The sequence below is a fragment of the Protopterus annectens genome, chromosome 12.part0, assembly GCF_019279795.1.
Source record: "Protopterus annectens isolate FY-2018-M chromosome 12.part0, PAN1.0, whole genome shotgun sequence".
Classification (NCBI taxonomy): Eukaryota; Metazoa; Chordata; order Ceratodontiformes; family Protopteridae; genus Protopterus; species Protopterus annectens.
In genome coordinates this window covers 63,869,899-63,894,077 of record NC_056746.1, presented here as the reverse complement: position 1 = coordinate 63,894,077, position 24,179 = coordinate 63,869,899, and positions in this window count along the sequence as shown.

Below are 24,179 nucleotides of genomic sequence, written 5' to 3'. Positions count from 1 at the left end.
CCCATCTAACTGTGAGGTTAATATCGTATCCCTTGGGGCTTTCCCAGTACTCCCTACTCTATAAACTAATGCCATATATAAGCTGAGGATTCCACACTGATAGTGGGTCAAGTCACCACTGTCACACCCCAACAAATGCACCAGTGAATCTTAAGGTAAGGTAAACAGGATTATGATCGGAGAGGAACCCAAAGGTAAAACCACTATCCTCAACTAATGAGACTTTCTCTTTTCTTAGGAACCACATATCAAGCCTGATGTCTTAGCTACCTTGGCCTGAGGGCCCCAGAAGATTTAATCTGTTTTACCTGGATTAAAAAGATGCTATACCTCTACTACTACAACCACGTGGCCAAAGTGGTTAGAAAAACATTTTATATAGCCCACCTAATCATGAAGGGATTCACATCTAGATCAGGGGAGGTCATTGTGCCTCTTTACTCATCCCTCATCAGGCCCATAATTGAGTACAGTGCCCCTTTTGGGATGTACCTTATCAGACACCTGCAGCAACTAGAAAGACCCCAAAAGTACCTCACCAAGAGGATCAAAGGGCTCAAACAGATGCCATATGCTGCCCGGTTAAAGAAACTCCAGCTCTACTCAGTGGCATACCACCTGTTCAGAGGCGATCTGTGTCTGATGTATAAAGCCATGTCCAACCCGGAATTAATGGACATGCTGCACCTCAGAAAATCCAAATCCCATCGAGCTATGCACTCAAGAGACTTGAACCTCAGCACTGAAATAAATAGGACATGCTGGAGGGACAGATTTATAACCCAGAGGCTCCCTTCACTCTGGAATAAAATCCCAGTCCAGGTTAGGCAGAGTCCCTCATTGACTCTCTTCAAGAGCAATCTTGATGAGTGGATGGGAGATCGTAGGTTCACCCCGGGTATCACTTCTGTGTCACTGTTAGACACAGGCACAGTATACTAACCTCGAAAAAGGGCATAGCAAAATAAATTTAAAATGGGTGGCGAAAGCCAAACACATTCTGGCTAGGCTTATAAATGCCCTAGGGCAGATAGCCTAGTATGAACCTATGAACCTATGAACCTATAAACTATGGGCACCTCTGTTTAGCTGGGTAAAGTGCTGTTAAACTATGGGCACCTCTGTTTAGCTGGGTAAAGCGCTATTCAACTATGGGCACCTGTGTTTAGCTGGGTAAAGCGCTATTAAACTATGGGCACCTCTGTTTAGCTGGGTAAAGCGCTGCTTCAGAGCAGGCTATTATATATCTGGATCCTTTGAAAATATATATTTTGTTCACTGATACATTAGCCATTTCACTGCTTTTAATAATATTTTAATCATATATGTCTGGTATTATTTCAAATACTGATTTAAAACATAAACATGAAGGGGAGTGGTGGGAATCGAACCATGAATACCTCCTCTTTGTGCATATGCTCTACCATTATGCTATTGCAATTTGGATTAATTTGCATAAGTAGTTCTTATATGCTCTTCAATGTCACAATTGCTAACTGTGGTTAAGCAATGGGCATACCCGCGCAAACAAGCACAAATACGGGCAGCTATATCGTGGATTTAAAAAAATATATATTTGTTACGTTTTATAACTTTGATGGGGGTTTACAGTGTCAGAGAGTGTGGTGTTGGGTGCAAGTACATTTGAGCGAACTCGCTCTTGTCTGTTGACACTATGCTTTTTAAAATCTTGCAGGGGCGTGGATTTTTAGACTGCTTGGCAGTCGGACACACCCCCTGCTTTCCTACTCAGTCTGTGTAAGAGTTACAGATGAGTCAGCGTGCCCTCATGAATATTCATGGCACGCTGACATCAATCCATTCAACTGCAGCCTCCAAGTAAGACTTATTAAGTCTTACACGGAGGATTAGTAAATCCGGGGGTATATATTACTTGTTACTTATACATACAACTTAGATCTCGCAAAGCTCTGACAAGAGTGAAAACACTCATCTTTTCTTTTTACTTAGTAAACCATGATTTAAACAAGCAATACCAACTTGAATCCTGTTTTTTTGCCTTTTTATTAAGAATGCATAGTGAACTATAACATAGAGCTTACATTAGAATTTTTGGCAACAGTCTGTTTTAGTCATTTGTATGCCAATATATCTCCTGTACAACTAGTTTTTCCCATTTTCTGTTATGGATATAATGAGTCATATAAATGTCTTTATTACACACACAATCTCACATAGACACAAATACCACACTCACATACACACACACACACACACACACACACACACACACACACACACACACACACACACACACACACACACACACACATGAGCGCTCATGGATAGATAGAGAACTGGATACACCAAATGGCCTTTTGTTGGACGGGGAGCATAAATGAATGAAAAAAAGGAAGTACAAGACAAGAAACTGTTTATTCCACTCACATCTCCCAAACAGGTGTACTCAGCAGCTCTGTTGTAACCAAATTAAGCTTTGCTGCTCTATTTTGCCCTGGTTTCTTTGCTATCATTGGCTAAAATGTATAGCATTTGAACCAATGACAGAGGCTTTTCTGATCTTGCATGGTGAATCAAAGAAGCTGTTGTTTATAGTGAGTATAGTGTGGTCTTTCCTTTTTTTTTTTGTTAGAAAAAGTCATAGAAGTATTGTTTAAGTTTCATGACCATCAGCATGTGGGTGTGGGGGTGTTCATGTCTGTTTCTTGGAATCAGACCTACTTAAAGATGCTCAGCATAGTTTGCTGACCTCAGATCCCAGAACTACAAATCAGAATAACAAAACATTTTATGCTGATCCAGACCATTAGCATTTGATGTTCTTATTGCTCACCAGTCATTAGAGTTTCATAGTTATTATTGTTCATGAATTGTTAACCAGGTCCCTACTGATATTAAAGACCTCACATCATGCATGTCATTTTGTGGTCAGGTTAAAGATCATCTCAAATCTGAGTCAATTTGCAAATGCTTTCTGCCTGGACACATCGCCGAATCCCCCACATTCTTTCACCAGTCAGGAGCCTCTGTCTTCCTCCCATTATTTCCCCCCAATACTATGCGACTTCTCCACAACAATGTATATTTTTATATGGTTAATCTCTGTGTGCCCTTCCTACACGTTTGCTATCGTTCATACTGTGGTCACTAGGCCTTCACTATTTCACTCTCTTCTTCTTTCCCTCTACTTAACTTAACCATCTCTTCCTATTGTCCCCTGTACTGTGCACTTTATTATTATTATTACTGTTATTAATTTATTTGCTATCCTCACACAACATTTTTTTGTATTCGTAATACTTCTTTAACTTGCTTGTCTACTGTCATTTATATTTGTTCAGGCCGAGACTGAAATAGGTCTATTTGGATCAATGCTATACAATAGTTAATAAACTGAATGCATAAATAAATAAATAAATAAATACATACATACATACATACATACATACATACATACATACATATGTGACTTGCTCTGAGTAGGTAAATACAGGTAGAAAGCATCAAACCCCCGTTCTTGACTACAGTAAACAGCTCAATGATAGCTTGGAAACTTAATCCTCTACTATACCTGCAAACCTTTATTAGCTTCTTAATTTTCTGAAAAATCCATGCCGATTAAAATCAATGAAGTTTACAGCTGGTCAACAATGTCAGTCATAAGACATTCTGAAGATATATGTTGATGGAAAATATTTTGTTCTGTTAACTTTTTAAGAGAACTAGCATAGCCTGCCTCTTTTTTCTAGAAAATCAGTAAGGATTACACTCAGGAAATAATGCTAGTCATTAGAGTTGCATGGTTCTTATTGTTCAGAAAATTAATATTCCTGCAACTTGTTCTCTTAACTTTTTAAGTAGTGTGCGTTGTTTGACACTTAAAGCTCAGAGATGATAATGAATTTCTTTCTGTAGTCGAACCTACAGGGCTTGAGTAGTAGCCGCAATGCACAGGGGGATAAAGCCCTTAATGTGAACCGGAAGACAAGTGTTTGACTGACAGAATGGGCACTTGCAGATGTAACAAGGGGAGGATGGGAGTGAGCTGCTGATGTTGACGTACCTGTTTTTTTGGATGAGGTGGAGCCAGCCTAGGCTCACTGCAATATGCTTTGTACAGGGCTTGGTGAGCTCTATGTTGCATTAAAAGATAGCCGCTTAGTTAATAGGCTGGGCATGCATTGGAAACATGCATGCACCTCCCAATGTCAGCAATCTCAGAGCTGCCACGGCATCTGCTAGGGATTCAGAGTAAGTGCTGCCAACCAAGTAGCATGATGCTGCACCAGCATCCTTGTGTCCTCATCACAACAAGACAGGGGTCAAGTAATGCTTGGGGGGAGGTAAGGTGGGTCTTTAGACTGGATGCATAAGAAGAAGATCAGGAAACAGCTAATGGACAGCTGTAGATGAGAAAAAAGGATATAATTAGAATCCTTCCACCTCCAGTTGCCTACTGTGTGACTTTGTGCAAGCACTTAACCATACAGTGCTCCTGAGTCACCTCTGTAAAGGGCCACTTTGTCTAATGGGCTTATCATGATAACATAACATAATATTTAAAATTTGTTCCTTTTTGGTCCTTTGTTCCAATATTGTTTTTGGCTTTGACATAAATTCTTGAGCTAAGAAGAAAAGTATTTTGGTATGCGCTTTGCAAAATGTGTGGATTTCTGGCAAATTACTGAGGATTGTATTCACTAAATGGTGACAGCCATGTGAATTTCAAACATGGTATCATTCGGAAAAATGCTTGATGCTGCAAATTTTTTTTTTTATTCTAGCAAATTTCTAAGTATGTAAGAGAAATATTTAAAAATTGGTTACTAGAATTTGAGAAGGTAGAGAGGAGTTTCAATGGAATGTGCTGTGTGTGTGTGTGTATATATATATATATATATATATATATATATATATATATATATATATATATATATATATACACATATATATATATATACACACACACACACACACACACACACACACACACACACACACACACTACACCACTACATATGTATTTATAAACTCACTTGATCTCAAGCAAATATCTGAGGTTTAGAGCCATACACCTTTGCAGCTGATGCATGTGTTTCTGCATTCAAGGAGAGTTTATTTCTGAACTGTCCCTGAATTGTTATTCTCGGGTTTGTGGTCTGTTCCACATGAAAGTTGTGACTTTCTTATAAACTGCTGTGGACTGCAGTCAGCAAATAGTGACTAGCATGAGTTTCAGACTTGTTACTATTCAGGAAATGCTTGTCAAAATAAAACCTGCTGTGCTAAGAACTCCCTAAGTCTGGAACACTGATATTTAAAATCTGTTCTTGACTTTGAGTGTTTGTTTCTAATTCTTCAGTTAAGAGGTTGAAACTGCATGGGGAGTGTTAAGAATTGCACTGTATGCCCTTTACAGCATAGAGATGAAATACAAGCATTGGTCAACATTTATGTATTTGTTCATTCATTTGATCTCAAACAAACAACAAGAAACTGTAACTGATGTTCACATCTGTGTATGTGTATATGTAAATACTTGTTTCCTGCATCCTAGAGTAATTATGGTTTAAAGGAAGGAATCAGATTGTAATAAATAAGAACATCACTACATCATCCATGTTTTTTTGGGTATGATCCTTGGTTTCCTAATGAGCAGGTTCCTGTAGTTCAGGGTTTATTCTTTCACCCTTCATTTGTCTGTTGTAGCAGCAACACTAATCACATGTCAATATGGTACAGTACAGACTGCACAGTGAAAATGTGCATTATGTGACTGTCACACAAGGAGACATAACAATGGGGAGGATGTCTGATTGAGATAAGAACCTTTACATGAACAATGCAGAGGACATCTAACAGGGATGTTATATACAATTGGGGTAGAGTGCAGTTTGTGAAGTTGTGCAAACTGAGTTACGTAAATATGAGTGTAATCTCAGCAGAGGTCTCCAGCAAGTGGGATACAAGTAAAGGCTCATATACAACATCAGAAGAAGCGTGCACAATCATGGACAATATCAGAATAATACCACCGGTAATCCCACATCTCTGACATAACATATGTGATTTAGAGTGATCAGAGAGGGTTCTGCACAAATGCACTTCTACAACTATTATGACATGTCTGCATTCTATCAGGGTAATCACGCACACATAATTCTCAGACTGTAACATCTGCTGGAGATGTTAGGAGGGACACTGCTATACCGGAATGTGACAAGATGTGTGACAGCTCACTGTGACAAAGGTGGTACACTTCAGTCACACATCACTGGAAGACGTGTAGTGAGCTACATGAGGAAAGGTGTATTGTACTCAGTTATTGGTGTGATGAAGGCTGTGAGCTATGGAGGTATTATGCCTTTGAGGTGGATGTCCTTCACATACTCAGTAGTTGTGTCACATACAAGGAAATAGTCAACACTGTAACCAAATGCTGGTATACATTCCACATACCATCTTCCCCAGGACACAGGTCACATGCCTATTGGTCTGATTATAGGGTGTGAATACTACATTATACTTGGGTTGTGTGTTTGTTTTCCTGATGTAATAAATCCCCCCATTTTTGGTGGCATTGCAGGTGTTGTCATGGCTGTGGTAGCAATCTTTGGTGTGTGTTGATGCTGTCTGTATTATACTAATACCATAGTTGGAGTCAATAATTGCTCACAATCTGTAGTCCTTCAGACAGCTGTTTGGACACAGGATGTGTGTGTCATTTGTGATGTCTGTGACTTAAATAATGGACAGAAATTGGGTGTAGCAAGACAGCTGTGATGTACAGACCCGATCACTTCACCTGAGATATAGTTCACTTTACACATTTCAAAATATTTCCATGCCATGTATGTGATACAGTGGTCTCCCTACTTGGTGATATAGGTGTTTATGGCCACATGTGACAGTGCTGGTCAAATACCTCAGTGTGGATTTGTGTCAAATGCCTTGGGCCTCTCAATTTCAAAAGGATGACTGTTGTCGTCACATTTTTGAAGATAGATTTTTGCCCCAGTGCTCACCTACATATGTTGGATGTTCTTCAAAAATAAAGCATTTGAAAACCAAAAGAAAGACTTTGCTGGTTTTATTCAACTTTTGAAATAGGAAAATATGAGATCATAGATTGAGGGCTGGGTTTATTCTTTTAAATTGACTTGGAAGTTTGTCCGGCTAGATTGAGTTTGTAAGATGGAATTCAGTCTTTGTATGGTTATATTTTATATCACACACAAATTATCTAAAGGGAACCACACTTAATTCTAATGGCAAATCTGCAAAGTTCCCTAAAATGTACAATAAAAAATAATTCCTTTTAACTAAAAGACTACAATCCCAAAAGGAATAACGGTAAAAACATGTTATTCTTCTTTATTAGCTTTCTAGGATACTAATTTAGCAGCTTTGTAATGCTTGAACAAATCTGCATAAAAATAACAATAGCATAATACATGAAACAAAACAATGCTTTATCTGTTTATACCTTTTGTTACAGTGTTTTAGTGTCATAGTCTTAGACAAGTTACTTTAAAAAAAGCTTAAAGAAATTGAAAACATTTAAGTAACATATCATACTATATGTTTTTCTGTGTAGTGTAGACATAGAGAGTTATTTAAAGCTTAAAAAGGCTCTTAAGTGAACATTTAAAATGGTTATTTGAACATTCATTTTAAATATAGATTTCTTAATAAGTTCCATACTTTAGGAAAGAAAATATGTGGCTGTTTTTTAAATGTTTGTCTATGAATGTTTTGTGGCTTAACTGATTTAATTATTAGTACATTCTTAAACAGGAAAAAGAAATTTTTTTCTTACTTTTTCATATGGAATGAACAAGGCTTATTACAGTTAAAATAAAATGTGTCTCAGGTAAATGTAAACTTGATTCTAACTACAGAGACTTGTTTGGGATTTACAAACAGCCATAGAAAATGAGGGAAAAGCTCTCAAGCACTCCCCAAGCATGGGGCATGTGCAGAAGTACTCAAATTGTGTGTGTGTGTGTGTGTGTGTGTGTGTGTGTGTGTGTGTGTGTGTGTGTGTGTGTGTGTGTGTGTGTGTGTGTGTGCTTAAAAGCTTGTTTTTTAGGTTCATGGGTTCATAGATAGGTACTAGGCTATCGGCCCAATTGCCTAAGTAAGCCTAGCCAACAAGGTTCCCTGGTTTATGCCACCCAAGAAAGTTAATATCCTGTTCCCCTGTTGAGCAGAGCCACAGAAGTGATCCCCGGGGTGTATTTCCTATTTCCCATCCACACATCAAGATTTTTCTTGAAGAGTGCTAATGAAGAACTTTGCTTGACATAGATGGGTAGCTTGTTCCAGAGTATAGGAAGTCTCTGGGACAGGAATCTATCCCTCCAGCATGTCTTGTTCATTGTGGTGACAAGGTTTAGGTCCCTAGAGCATGTAACTCAGAGGGACTGGGGTTTCTTAAGGTGCAGCATGTCCAATAACTCTGGGTTTAACATAGCTTTATATGTTAGGCAGAGATCTCCTCAGAGTAGGCAATATGCTACGGAGTAAAGCTGGAGTTTTTTGAGACGGTCAGTGTAGGGCATCTGTTTGAGGCCAGTAATCCTCTTTGTGAGGTACTTCTGTGGCCTTTCCAGCTGCTGCTGCAGATGTCTTGTGAGGTACATTCCAAAAGGGGCATTGTACTCTATAATGGGTCTAATGAGTGCCGAGTAGAGGGTAATAATTACCTATTTTTTCCTGGATGAGAACCCTTTTGTGATGAGGTGTGCCACATAGAAGGATTTCCTGACTACTGTGGCGATGTGATTATCAAAGGAGAGACTACTGTCCACCTGGGTACCAAGGTCTCTTATTACACTTTCAGCATTAAGTAGACTGCCGTTTATGTGGTAGTTCATGGGTACAGAGTTTTTACCAAAGGGGATGACAATGCACTTTTTGGCACTGAGCTTGAAGCCATGCCTCTGACACCAGGCATCTGTCTCATTGAGGCCCTTTTGTAGGATGCCCACATCATTTGGGGACTTGACTATGGCTCCTAGTTTGCAGTCATCTGTGGACTTCATTAGCCAGAGGCCTTCTGTGTTAGCCTGTACTTCAGAGATGTAGATACCAAACAGGAGAGGTCCCAGGACTGAACCCTGTGGTACTTCACTTGTCACTGATTTGAAGTCCGATTTGGAGTCTGCAACTTTTACAGTGTAGGTTCTGTCAGTGAGCCAGTTGGCAACTCATCTTGTGAAGTAGGGATTTATACCTAGTTTAGTGAGTTTAGCTATAATTCCAGAATGGGGGATGGTGTCAAAAGCCTTGGTAAAGTCAAGATAGGCTGTGTGGACCACCTTACCCTCGTCTACGGCTTTGGTGACTGCCTCAAAGAAGTCAATCAGGTTCAGAAGGCATGATCTGCCTTTCACAAACCCGAACTGGGTGCGTCTACAGTTTGGAGGTTACCAATGTGTTTGTTTATGAGTTCCATGATGATACATTCCATGGTCTTGCAGACCAGGCTCATCAGGCTGATAGGGCGATAGTTCCCAGGATCAGGGGTGGCTCCCCCTTTGTGGACTAGGATAACTGTTGCTGTGTACTAATCAGTGGGCACAAAGCCTGACGTGAGACTATGATTGAACATGGTGCTTAGGTGGGGAGCCAGTTCATTCTGAAGTTCATGTAAAATGCAGCTTGGGATGTCGTCCGGTCCCATGGATGCTGTGTTTTTGGTTTTAGACAGTGCAGCCTTTACCTGCATAGATGTGATTACAGGGACTCTGCATTCTTACTGTATAGATATGGGCCCTTTAGGAGGTGAGAGGGAGGTAAAGTTAACACTGAACCTATCTGCCAGGATGTTAGCAATATCAGTTGGTTCTGTAATTTGCGTGCCGTTGTGCTATAACCCAGAGCAGATCTAGGTATTGCCATTGAGATTCTTGACATAGCTATAGAATGCTTTGTAGCTGCCCTTAAAATCAGTGGTGATTTTGTTTTTGTAGCTAGCTTTGATGGATCTTATAAGGGATCTCAGCTTCTTACTGAGATTGACCAGGCAGCTCCTCCACTCATTGGATTTTACTCTCTTTTGCAACAGTTTTTTCCTTCTGTTGTAGAGTTTGTTTATGGCAGGGGACCACCAGATTGGCTTCCTTTTTTTGGAGGATAGCATCTTGGATCTGTTTGGGATAGCTCGATCCATGCACTCGTGTAAGTGCTTATCGAGTGTATTTGTGTAGGATTCAGCAGTCGTAACTGTATTGTCCATCAGCATGGGTGTCATGAAGTTCACCACTTCTGTCTTAAGAAGCATGAAGTTGGCTTTGGAGAATTTTTTTTACCATGGTTTCCTTAATGGTGGTGGTGGGGGGGTGCAGATATCTAAGGTGATTAGCTTATGGTCAGATCTGACCAACGAGGAGTTGATTTCAGGTGTGGAACACCAGTCACTCATGCTGGTAATGACTAGGTCTACGATGTTGTTGCCCATGGAGGGGGTGTGGATAAGTTGATCCAGGGTATTGGAATTTATGAATTCCAGAAAGTGTTGAGTGAAGGAGTTGGTACATGAGTAGTTTTCCCAGTTAATGGTGGGGTAGTTGAAATCACCCATTATTAGGGTGTTTGGTTGAATCCGAATATTTTCCAGTATATCAAGAAAAGAGGAGTGGGAATCCTGGGGCATGGTGGGAGATCTGTAGCAAGCTACAATTTGGATTGCAGTTTTGCCCAGAGTTAATTGCACTTGGATAACCTTGGATGCATTATGCTGCGCAACTAGCCTGGAGTTGTGGCTATCCTTAATGAATATGGACACAACTCCGTCTTTGTTGTTCTGGTGCAGGTTAGATGACCGAAAAGTGTGGTATGAGTTATACCTGGTAATGCAGGGGTGCTCTCTATAGCCTTGAACCAGGTCTCAGTCACTGCACAGATATCAATGTTCTCCATTGTAAGGAGTGCATCCAGTGAGTGCATTTTGAGATTTAGACTTCTAGCATTTAGTAGCATTACCCTCAGTTTTTCCTTGCCTTTTCCTGTTACAGTGGTGAATTTGTCAGCTGAACCTTGCCTAAAAAAGGCACTATAGGGACGGCAAGAGCCTTAGCCAGTATCCAGAATCCCAGGGTTGACAGGTGCAGGCCATCTCTGGCAAAGCATCGTGGTCTGTCGACCATGTCATCCCAGGCAGACAGATACTGAATCCCCTTAGAATGACACCAGAAGCTTAGCCAATTGTTGAAGTCAATCATTTTGTCCTTGTACTGAGGTATCATTCTGGGCAATGGCAGGATGTTACTCAGCGCTAGGGTCATGCCTGCCTAGGCTACAAGATCGGAGAGCTCTTCCATGTCTCTTTTCAGGTAGTCCAGGGAGGTAAGTCTCAGGTCGTTCACACTAACATGGACAATGACAGAGTCATATTTGTACTTCTTGTGGAGTGACCTGAGTGTGTGGGTTATGTGGCTGATCTTGGCACCCAACAGGCAGCTGACAGTAACCTTCTCCTTGTTTAGCCTGGTGAGTGGGACATCAGTGTGCCTGACTATAGAGTCACCTATAACTAGTGTATTGGGTACATTCGTTTGCATTACGGGCTGTGGTTTATTGACACACTGAGTCTGGGGGCTATGTGTCACTTGGGTTGTGTTGGGGTGGTGGTTGCTTGTGTTTCTGCTTTGGAGGTCTCTGTTGCTTGAGCAGATTATTATTGAGAACCTTTGTGAATGTTTTTGTGTTTCTATGTGTGGATTTTGGTGGTGTAGGTTTAGTGGGACTATGTGATGAATATGGTGTGGTGTAAGTGTTGACCTTCTCCTCTTGATTGTCAAGTTCAGTCTTGGTTGGAGAGAGCTTTACCTCAAGTTTGTCTAGATAAGTGCATCTCTCACAGGTTGTGATGTTGGGTAGTAGGAGGAGAGGGTTGTCTGTGTACATGGCGCAATTGCTACATTGCCTCAAGATGCCGAGATTCATCAGATAGACAGGTGAGAACACTGGGATCTAACCCTTGGACATGCCTGAATAAAAAACTACTTTCCTCTAGACAAGTGAGGAAAGTGAGTATAAGAGCTGTTTTTCTCTAAGCAAGTGAGGAAAGTAAGTACAACTGTTTTCTTCTAGGTAAAGAGGAAGGTTGAGAGCTGTAGTAATTTGTAGCTTATTTAGTGCTAACAACAAGTTCTGAACAAGTGCTGAGCATGAATAAGCAAATTCAAGTGCTAAAATTAAGAATCTGTACCTGAATCTTATGGTAGATAGGTTACCTAGTGCTTACCACTCCCACTGATAAGCAAGAAGGTTTCCCTACAACAGAAGAAGGCTTGGGGTTTCAGAAGCTTATAAGCAGTCCTGGATACAGCAAATCTGTATCTGGACTAGACTAGTTACAGGAAGAGTGGGAAATGAGTGTAAACATGGGCTTTTAAACCAGAAGATTGAAAGAGATGAAAAACTGCCCAAACGGCCAATAAACTACAATTTCTAGGCCAGAAATCACTCTTGTGGTAGATAGGCTACCTAGTGCTTACCACTCCCACTAATAAGCTAGAAGGCTCCCCTCCAACAGAGAAATGCTTTGGGAGCTTAGTAGCTTACAAACAGTCCTGAATACAGAAAATCTTTATCTGGACTAGACTAGTTACAGGAAAGATGGGAAACAAGTGCAGATATGGGCTTTTAAACCAGCAAATTGAAAGAGAGGGAACAACTGCCAAATGGCCAATAAACTACAATTTCTGGGCCAGAAACCACTCTTGTGGTAGATAGGCTACCTAGTGCTTACCACTTCCAGTGATAAGCTAGAAGGCTTCGCTCCAACACAGAAAGATTTGAGGGGGCTCAGAAGTTTACAAGCAGTCCTGGATGCAGCAAATCTGTATCTGGACTAGACTAGTTACAGGAAGAGTGGGAAATGAGTGTAAACGTGGACTTTTAAACCAGAAGATTGAAAGAGATAGAAAAAACTGCCAAATGGCCAATAAACTACAATTTCTAGGCCAGAAACCACTCTTGTGGTAGATAGGCTACCTTGTGCTTACCACTCCCACTGATAAGCTAGAAGGCTTCCCTCCAACACAGAAAGGCTTGGGGGGCTCAGACACTTACAAACAGTCATGGATACAGCAAATCTGAAATTGGACTAGACTAGTTACAGGAAAGGTGGGAAACAAGCGCAAATGCTGGCTTTTAAACCAGAAAGTTGAAAGAGATGGAAAAGCTGCCCAAACGGCCAATAAACTACAATTTCTGGGCCAAAAAACACTCTTGTGATAGATAGGCTACCTAGTGCATAGCACTCCCACTGATTAGCTAGAAGGCTTCCCTCCAACACAGAAAGGCTTTGCGGGCTCTAAAGCTTACAAACAGTCCTGGTTACAGAAAATCTATATCTGGGCTAAACTAGTTACAGGAAAGGCAGGGAACAAGCTTAGAATTATTTTTTTTAGAAAGTGGAAAGGGAGAAAGGAGAAACAAAAGATAATTCAAAATTAAGGACCTAAGCGGCTTTCTCTTGCTTTGTCTCCAAACTGTCCAACCTGAGCTGAACCTCTAATATACTGATTCCTAATCCTGTCCATCCTAATCACACCCAGTGCAAATCTTAACATCTTTAACTCTGCCACATCCAGCTCTGACTCCTGCCTTTTTGTAAATGCCACCGTCTCCAACCCATATAACATAGCTGGTCTCACTACCCTCTTGTAGACCTTCCCTTTCACTCTTACTGGTACCCGTCTGTCACAAATCACTCCTGACACTCTTCTCCTCCCATTCCACCCTGCTTGTATTCTCTTCTTCACCTCTCTTCCACACTCACCATTACTCTGAACTGTTGATCCCAAGTACTTAAACTCATCAACCTTAACCAACTCTACTCCTGCATCCTCTCCATTCCTCTACCGTCCCTCTCATTTATACACATATATTCTGTCTTAGCCCTGCTGACCTTCATTCCTCTCTTCTCTAGAGCATATCTCCACCTCTCCAGGGTCTCCTCAACCTGGTCCCTACTCTCACTACAGATCACAATGTCATCTGCAAACATCATAGTCCACTGGGCCTCCTGTCTAATCTCATCTGTCAACCTGTCCATCACCACTGCAAATAAGAAAGGGCTCAGAGCTGATCCTTGATGTAATCCCACCTCCACCTTAAATGTATCTGTCACTCCCAGTCCTCAACACTGTCACCCTACCCTTGTACATATCCTGTACCACTCTTACATACTTCTCTACCACTCCCGACTTCCTCATACAATACCACAACTCCTCTCTAGGCACCCTGACATATGCTTTCTATAAGTCCACAAAGACATAATGCAACTCCTTCTGACCTTCTCTGTATTTCTCCAACAAAACTCTCAGAGCAAGCATTGCATCTGTAGTGCTCTTTCCTGGCATGAAACCATACTGTTGATCACTAATCATCACCTCCCTTCTTAACCTAGCTTTTACAACAATTACATACATAGAAAAATAAAATAAAATGCAGTACAATCTTTAACACTGCGAGTTTACACTTAACTCAGCTAGTGATGCAGTTGATTGCAGGTATGTAGCAGAAGCCAAACAACTCAGAAACTGAGCAGTAATAAATTCAAAGATATGGGACTAACACTTATAAATACACAGAACCCTCTAGGTTAAGAGTTTAACAATGAATATCAGTGAAGTGAAACACAATAGCTCCCACTAACTGCAGAGACAGAGAGAGACCACAGTATTCCATGAAACAATTAAATAGAAAAATAAATAACTACAGGGAGACACAGACCAATGAAACAATTAAATACACAAAAAATAAAATACAATGCAGTGCAATCTTTAACACTGCAAGGTTGTACTTAACTCAGCTAATAATGCAGTTGATTGTAGGTATGTAGCAGAAGCCAAACAACTCAGAAATTGAGTAGTAATAAATTCAAAGATATGTGTTCCCAATATGTTTTTTCCCCACTATCAGTGTATTTAGAAGTTGAAAATCCCTTTGTGACTATGCAAGTGCTTGAAAATGAAAGTAAAAGGCTTAGCCATGAGGTAAGCACTTGGGTTAAAAGTTAACAATGATCTGTTTGAATTTCTCAGCTTCTTAAAGGGATAGTTACCTAATAACATGCAAAAATGTACAATTTGAATAAGAGTAAAAGCAATGAGAGATTTATTAACAAGTAATTTAGAGAATTTATTAATAAAGACACAGTATATTTGATTTTAATGCAATTAGACAGGAAATTGTAATTATATCATATATAATAAAGATATTGATTTGAAGCAAACTGTGCTACTGCACAATATAATAGGAGCAGCTTTACTGGGTGAAGGAATCTTGTTATGCAATTTTATAAATCTAAACTGTTTTGCTGATTAGTTAGATTAAACTGAATGATAACTATTAATCTATTCTCATCAAAAGGAGTTAATGTAAGTGATCTGAATAATAATTGTAAAAGGGGGAAGTCTCAAAATATTTGAATATATTTAATGCACAGATTATTTTTTGCAAGAAACACATCTTATGCAAGAAGACATAAATAAAATTAACACAAATAACTATTCAGTTTTAGTAGGTTCATACTATAAATAAATGAAGAGAGGAGTAGGAGTCTTATGGAAAACTCAATCTTAATGCCAAAAGTTTTAAATACATATTACAGCAAACCAGGGATGCTCTGTTTACTAATGATATCCATAAATGGAAAGATATATACTGTAGTAAACATTACTGGATACCTGGATTAGTTGTCAAAGTAGTCAAACAGCATTTAGAAGACATTGTACACCATGTTAAAGGGGAAATAATCATAGCAGTAGACTTTAATTGTATAAGGAATGATAAGGACACTGATGCTACTAACACAGAAAAGAAAACAACAATTTCTAAGGTGCTATCTGATTTTACTGAAACTTTTAATATTGTAGATATTAATGAATATGCTGATTCTAATACATTATTCTTTACACATTACTCTCATCAACATGTCACACATTCAAGAATAGATAGAGTGCACATTTCAAGAGACCTAACTACATGGTTGGATAAAGTCAAAGTAGTCACATGCCCATTGTCAGACCATAATGCAATTACCTTTGATTTAGATTTAAATACAAAAAAAAGAATAACTGTAACTAGAATTCTTTTATACATAGCAAACAAAGGATTTTCAGGAATTTTATGTTAAAGAGATACAAACATTTTTAGACATAAATCTCAGAAATATATATTTGGCCTCTTTGAAGTCATATTTATATGGTAAAGCATTAACATGGTTTAAAAACAAGAAAAGACAATGGGACAAAGACTTAGTGGAATTCAAAACAAGAATCGATACACTAAAGTTAGACATTCAGAAGGAAAAGACAAATTTAATAAGTGAATTAGATGACATGAAAAAAATATTTAGAGACACTACATCATAAGACAATGATACATTCAGAGAAGATCAAACTATGTACTAATTTGATGAACCCCAGAAATCAGAAAAGAATAGCAAATAAAACTAAAAATATCATAAAGACTAATCAAATAAAGGAAATATACATTTCAGATACCAGAAAGAAAGAAAGAAACAGACTTAGAAGGGATACTAGAATCATTTAAATTATACTTTCATAAAGTTAACACCCTAAAGGAAATAATAGAACCTCAAAACACATTAAAGTATTTCTTTAGAAAACATATCAAAACCAAGCTAACAGATGATCATATTAAATTAATAGACAAATAACTATGACTGAACTTACATCCCAAATTAAAAATTTAAAGCCAAACAAAGCACCTAGCATAGATAATATGATCCCAGAAATGTTCAAATTATTAACAAAAGAAGTTTTGGCATTGCTATTAAAAGTGTTTACATTAGTAAAGGAAAGCAAACATTTTTCTTGGAAATATACAATAATATTACCTATTTTGAAACCAGATAAAAATGCAAAGGAATGTTCATCTTATAGACCTATATCTTTACTTAATGTTGATTATAAAATGTTTATGGCATTACGTGCAGCTAGGATCAAACAACTGCTTCCATTATTAATAGATGGAGATTAAACTGGCTTTAAAAAGACAGAGATACATATTATAACATTACAAGAATTATATTTTTAATTGATTATATTAATCATACAACAAAATAACATGAATATAGCCAGTTTAGACAGAAATAGTGCTTTAGATTCTGTCCACTGGGATTATATATGGTCAATTCCAGAAGAATATGTATTTTCTCAAAAATTCACACTATTAATGAAATCACTTTATGAAAAATCCTTAGCATATATAAAGGTTGGATCATGCTTTTCAAAATCTTTAGAAATTACTAAAGGCACAAAACAGGGGTGCCTCTTGTCTCTGTTATTATTTGCCTAAGCAATCAAACCTTTGGAAATTATATTCAAATGGATAAGGATATTAAGGGTATACAAACTGACAATAGTCTGGAAATAAAGGTTCAGTTGTTTGCAGATGATATTTTGTTAACCTTAAAGGAGGATAACACCTCTCTAAAAACTCTATTAAATTTAATTGAACACTTTCAGAAACTCTCAGACCTTAAATTTAATTAAAATTAGACACAGATATTACTTATAAGCACCAATAAAAAAAGGATTTTTCTAAATATATAGTTGCTGATAATAAAATAAGACACTTAGGGGTTACAATAACAGTTGAACTAGATAACACAATAACAATAAACCACTCTAATATTTTACATAACATTGAAACACTCATTCAAAAATGGAATAAATACTTTTTTTACAATGAGGATAGGTATTATATAATTAAAATAATTATTTTTCTAAAATATTATACTTCATACAAGCTTTTTCTACACCTCATCCTAAATCTTACATAAAAAAAATTAATAAACTAGAGATAAACTTCTTATGGCATCTCAGCAAACCCAGAATAGCTATGAATCAGCGTTATCAGGTTTTACCTCATATCATGCGTTCCGCCCCAAACAATACAATACTAAGAAAGGAGGGGGGTCATCCCATATCACACACACACCCACACCTCCAGACTGGTGCAACTGGATCCATGCAGACCAGACCATCCAAATTAACCAGAATGCAAGCAGACTGCTCTGCAAATTGTAGCATGTTACAGGCCACTCACATCACACACCACAAAAACTCCAAACCACTCCTGAACACTAGAGGATAAATGTGTCACCAAACACCATCATACTACTAATATAGACTCCCTAATATATCAAGCTAAAACACTACCACTGCCAACACTACCCTAAAAACCCAAACACTATGCCCAAAAGCATTCAGGAATCAACAAACTCAAAATGAGTCACCATCCCCACAAGAGGACATAACAGCACTCAGTCATCAATCATCATGAACATGGATGAACATGGAGAGACAATACCCCACCCACAGAGTCACTGGCAGAAACTAATCCTAACCTAACAAACTCATCACACCCCTCCCCCCCTGCCACAAAAGACCACAGTAAAAGACTTTCAAAAAAGAACTTTCACAAGACGAACTTGTGGTCTCTAAAACAGCCCCCCAGCCTGAAGAAAAAAAACAAGAGCCAAGCGGAAAACAATACTCAAGCAGCCTCAGCACCTGCAGCAAGACAATATGGATAAGGCTGCAAGCAAAAAAACAAAGACTCTTTTCCAAAACAAAACCAGTCTGGTTCAACTGCAAAAAAACTCAGCCATAAACAAACTCTACAACAAAACTACAGAACAGAGCAAAAAAATCAAAAAAGGTAAGAAAAAGATTTGAGCAAAAAATCAAAAAAAAGAGCTCTCTATAAAAAACATAAAAAAAGCCAAGAAAATCAATAAAAAGAAACTAAAGAAAAGAATAGAAAAAGACCAGGAGAAAGAATTCTTTAGCTCCTAGTAGGAAAAAACTCCCAATGCCTTAGAGTGCTACAGAACTAGTTCAAAATGATGCCTGATAACTGCAAACTCTCACCCATTGCCAACATACTCTCTGACAGGTTCAGTGCAAACTTCCCCCTCCCCCCCAAAAGGAGATATCTGCCCCCCCAAACCCCAAAACAAACATCTCTGAACTCCAAAATTTGTCCCTCTCCCCAAACTGAAACAGCCAGGGAATCCGACCCACATGGTGTCCCCGCTGTCCGCTCCCTTCTTGACTCTGGATCTGGCCCCAGGTGTACAGGCTGAACTCACAAAGAACCTAAACCCACTGCTAGCCATCACAGGGTGGAAAACACTTATTAGCTTGACCACTTCACAAAGGTCACCCAACTGAGCCATAAGATCACCAATTTAAATAAGATTCAGAGCCCTGGAAAGACCCGCCCAGGAGGATCTTAATGGACCTCAGTAATAATCATGCATTTTAAACTAGAAGACTTTGGAAACAGTCACCAATTGCATTGAAGTGAGGTCAATCCTTTATACAGCCCTTTGCCTTGAAAGGCAGTCATGAAAGCACACACAAGGTTGATTGAAAAAAAACATCTCATTACCATGTAACCTACATCACACAAGGATAACCACACTAAAGACCCAAACTCACTACCTCAGGAAACAGAGTTATACATAAACTGGTGGGTGTCTCAAGAAAACTCACAAGTGGGGTTGTCACAGGTCTCAAGGAAGCAGCCCACTCGTCAGGAGTTTCTGGGTGGAAATAAGTTTCAGGGTCTCAGTCCTGGGCGCCCTCCCTTTGCCTCCAGCTAGGCTTCAGATACATCCAACAGAACTCACAAATGAGTCAGATTGTTTGGCATCTGGTTTTTCCTAATGCCAAAGTAGCACAGAGCCATAATTGAAAATAATAGCAGAAAAATGCTCCTTGCATGGCTAGTAGAAAAATACAAGGTCCACATGCCACCTTCAGAAGTGGGGATCCACATCTATAAAAAAAAACAATCAGGCGCCTACAAACTTATAGGTTGAAAGTGTTAAATTGACAATGCCCCAATGAGAAAGGTTACTGTCTCCTTCACCAAAGGTGCCCAGGCCACTGGGGTAGGGTAAAGAGATCAAAGGGGTCTTACATTGCTTTACTCATCACTCATCAGACCAATGATTCAGTATCTGCCCCCCTTCATCTTCATCAAACATCACGCCTCCATCAAAGGAGGATACCATTCATCCTCATCAGATCTAGGTCATCATCTCATTTACTCTGTACTGCCCCCCATTCTGAACCACAAAGGAGACCACTTAACATAAGCTGGAGAGGGCACTTGGGCATGCTGGATCAAAGGGAAAGATTCCTCAAAAAAAACCTCCAGCTCACCTCGAAAAATCTAGATCCATGTCTATTCAGAGGAAAACACAGACTTAAAGAATATGCTTAGCTCTCAAAAATCCGTCATGGAGCAATTTCAGCATCACCCTGGCCAAAACCCCAGAGGATATTATGAGCACACTGGAGGAGCAGAATTCACCCCCAGCTAATCAGAGCCAGTTAGCCAACAAATGCATGACAAAAACCAGGAACACCCTCATAACTTGAGTGTGAGAAAGAGCACCTAATGGATGAAGACTCCCTTATAGTGTACCAAAAAAAGGGGGTACATGTGAACTAGAGCCCAGAGAATTATAAGTTCGCTTCAAGAGAAATCTTGCTACATGGATGGGATGAAGCACTTAAATAATTGGGAAGCAGGCAGAATCAGTCTTCCAGATATAGAAATATATGCACTGTCATCTAATATAAAAATAATATAATTATAGGTAAAAAATGCTTATTCTGCTGGATGGAAACACATACATGAAAAGATAAAATCAGGTCTTACATTGCCATTACAATATACTGAGTTGGTTTCAAATAGTTATCTTTGGATGATGAGAGAACATTTTACAGAAAAGAAACAGAAGCAAATAAGTTCTAAGTTTATATAAAATACAAAAGGTCATTCTTGCTATAGCCTATTGCATGCCCACAAAATAACAGTAACATTTTTGATATAGATATAATCAAGACTCTTAGAAAGCATGAACTGACTTATTGACATCAGTTACTACACTCTGGAAAAGTTTTAACAATGAAACAAATAAGAAACAAATTTGATTTAGGTAATGAAATATGTCTAAGCATGGGTCTATATTAGAAAATAGACTTTTTAAAATGCCGAATGTTCTAATATCGATCCCTATTCAGTGAACGCTGACAATATTGAACATGCAGAACAGCAATTTTTTTCCCAGGGAAAAAATTTGCTGTTCTGACACACATGCACACAATGCAAACACATCAAACAAACAGCAATTCACACACACACATACACCTAAAATCCTACATCTAACCCTACACTAACTGTGCACAAACCACTAGCTATCCATTTACCTTAACCCAAACCCTAAACCTAAGGTATGTCACTATCGCACGTTCACCTCACCCGTGCCCTAACCCTAACTCACCTACCCTGTCCTAACCCTCATGTCCACACAATTGCACACTTACCTGACCCATGCCCTAACCCTAACTCACCTACCCCGTGCTCTAACCCTCACGTCCATACAATTGCAAACTTACCTGAACCCAACCTGTAACTTTCCACCACAGTGCTGAACATAGTGAAGCCACAGGAATGGCCAACCAAATTCCTTCCCTAGGAAGAAATTCGGTGTTCCACAGCTTCGCTATTTTTAGCATTTGCTGAATAGGGGTCAATATTAGAACATTCAAAGTTGTGAAACTAATATAGACCCATCTAAGCATACAGGATATAAGACAGTGCATCTTATACAGAATAGAGACAATTCAATTAACAATCAGGCAAAATATATGTAAATTTATAGAACACTTGGTCTTTTTAACAACACAAGCTGTTCATGGAAAAGGTTACTTATCAACATCTACAAATTAATTAAGAGAATTAAATTATATCATACACTGAATCTTCAGGACTAATATAAAACAATAAATAATCAAATGCCAAATGACAATGACAAGAAACTAATACTTCTCTCCAAACATCTCTTTCATTGCAATGGAAACTGTTCATGTGGAAATTTATTCATATATCCTATATAACACCACATAAAATGGAAACAATGTTTAAACAAAATATAGGATGATGGAGTTGTTCATAGGTTCATAAGTTGGTACTAGGCTATCGGCCCTAGGGCCTATACAAGCCTAGCCATAACAATTCCCTGGATATTTCTTCCCACAATATTTACTTCCTTGGACCCCTGTCCAGCAGTGTGACTGACATGATCCCTGGGGTGAATTTCCTATCTTCCATCCAGTCATCATGGTTCCTTTTGAAGAGGGCCAAGGAGGCACTCTGCTTGACATGTATGGGCAGCCTGTTTAGAGTATGGGGAGTCTCTCGGTCAGGAACCTATCCCTCCAGCATGTTTTGTTCATTTTGATGACAAGGTTTAGATCCCTGGAGCGTGTGGCTCTGAGGGATTGGGCTTTCTTTAAGTGGAGCATGTCCAACAGCTCAGGGTTTGACATGGCCTTGTATGTTAAGCAGAGATCACCTCTGAGTAGACGATATGCCACAGAGTATAGCTGGAGGGTTTTTTTAGATGAACAGCATAGGGTATCTGCTTTAGGCCTGTGATTCTTTTAGTGAGGTATTTCTGTGGCCTTTCCAGCTGTTGCAGATGTCTTGTGAGGTACATACCAAATGGGGCATTGTACTCTATAATGGGTCTAATGAGGGATGAGTACAGTGGGACAATGACCTCCTTTTTTCTAGATGAAAAACCCTTAGTGATTAGGTGCGCCACATAGAAGGATTTCCTGACTGTTGTGGCAATGTGGTTATTGAAGGTGAGACCACTGTCCACCTGTGTCCCTAAGTCTCTCATCACACTTTCGGTGTTTAGTGTGCTGCCACCTATGTAGTAATTTATGGGTACATGTTTTTTCCCAAAGGGGATAACTATACATTTCTTGGCGTTGAGCTTGAGCCCATGGCTCTGGCACCAAGCATCTGTTCCTATAAGGCCCTTGTGTAGAATATCTACATCATTTGGTGATTCAGTAATGGCTCCCAGTTTGCAGTCATCTGCGGATATTGTTAGCCAGAGTCCCTTAGTGTTGGCATGTACTTCCGAGAAGTAGATACCAAACAAGAGTGGTCCCAGGACTGAACCCTGAGGTACTCCACTTGTCACTTGTCTGGAGCTGGATTTGGAGCCAGCTACTTTTACAGTCTGGGATCTGTCAGTAAGCCAGTTGGCAACCCATCGAGTGACGTAGGGATTTATGCCCAGCTTACTAAGTTTATCTATGATTCCAGAGTGGGTGATGATGTCAAAGGCCTTGGCGAGTCCAGATAGGCTGTGTGAACTGACTTACCCACGTCCACAGCTCTGGAGACTGATTCAATGAAGTCAATCAGGTTCAGGAGACAAGATCGGCCCTTCATGAACCCAAACTGGGTGGGGTCCAGTGTTTGAAGGTTGCCAATGTCTTTGTTTATAAGTTCCATGATAAGGCGTTCCATGCCCTTGCAGATCAGGCTAGTCAGACTGATGGGACAGTACTGAAGGTGGATTCCCCCCTTGTGGAGAGTGATAACTGTAGCTGTGCACCACTCAGTGGGCATGAAGACTAAGGTGAGGCTATGATTAAACATGACACTTAGATGAGGTGCCACTTCATTTTGTAGTTCATGTAGTCACAGCCTGGGATGTCATTTGTTCCCATGGATGCTGTATTCTTAGCTTTGGAGAGTGTGGTTTCTACCTGTGTGGCCGTGATTACTGGAATTTAAAATGTGTAAAAGGAACTTGAGAGCAGATTGGAGGCATGTGTTTTATAATTGTAATTTACTTAAACCATTTTGAGATAAAGTTATTTTTTTTCTTGCAAATAGTTTTTAATGATAATTTCCATTTGTCTAAATCTTTGATTTTATTTACTGCTGCCATACTCCAATGTCTTGCAAGAGCAAAGTTTTCACTTTTATAGGCATTGCTGGCAATAGCACACAAAAACATTACTACAAATTAGAAAAGTGAGACTTCACCCACATTTAAAGAATACAGAAACATTGTATTGAATGCATCAGGAATGGAAATGAGAAACATTAGAATTAGAACAGAAAGAACCAAATCCTATTACAACACATGGAAGTGGAGAGAGATGACTGTAATACCTCATGAAAACATTTTAAATTGAAATATGTGTAATATCTTTTAAACTTAGACACCTTTGTAAATGGTTTGTTTAGATTTTATAGTTGCTCACGGTATATTGGTGTTAACCTGTGCAAATTATATTTTATATTGCAAAGTTATG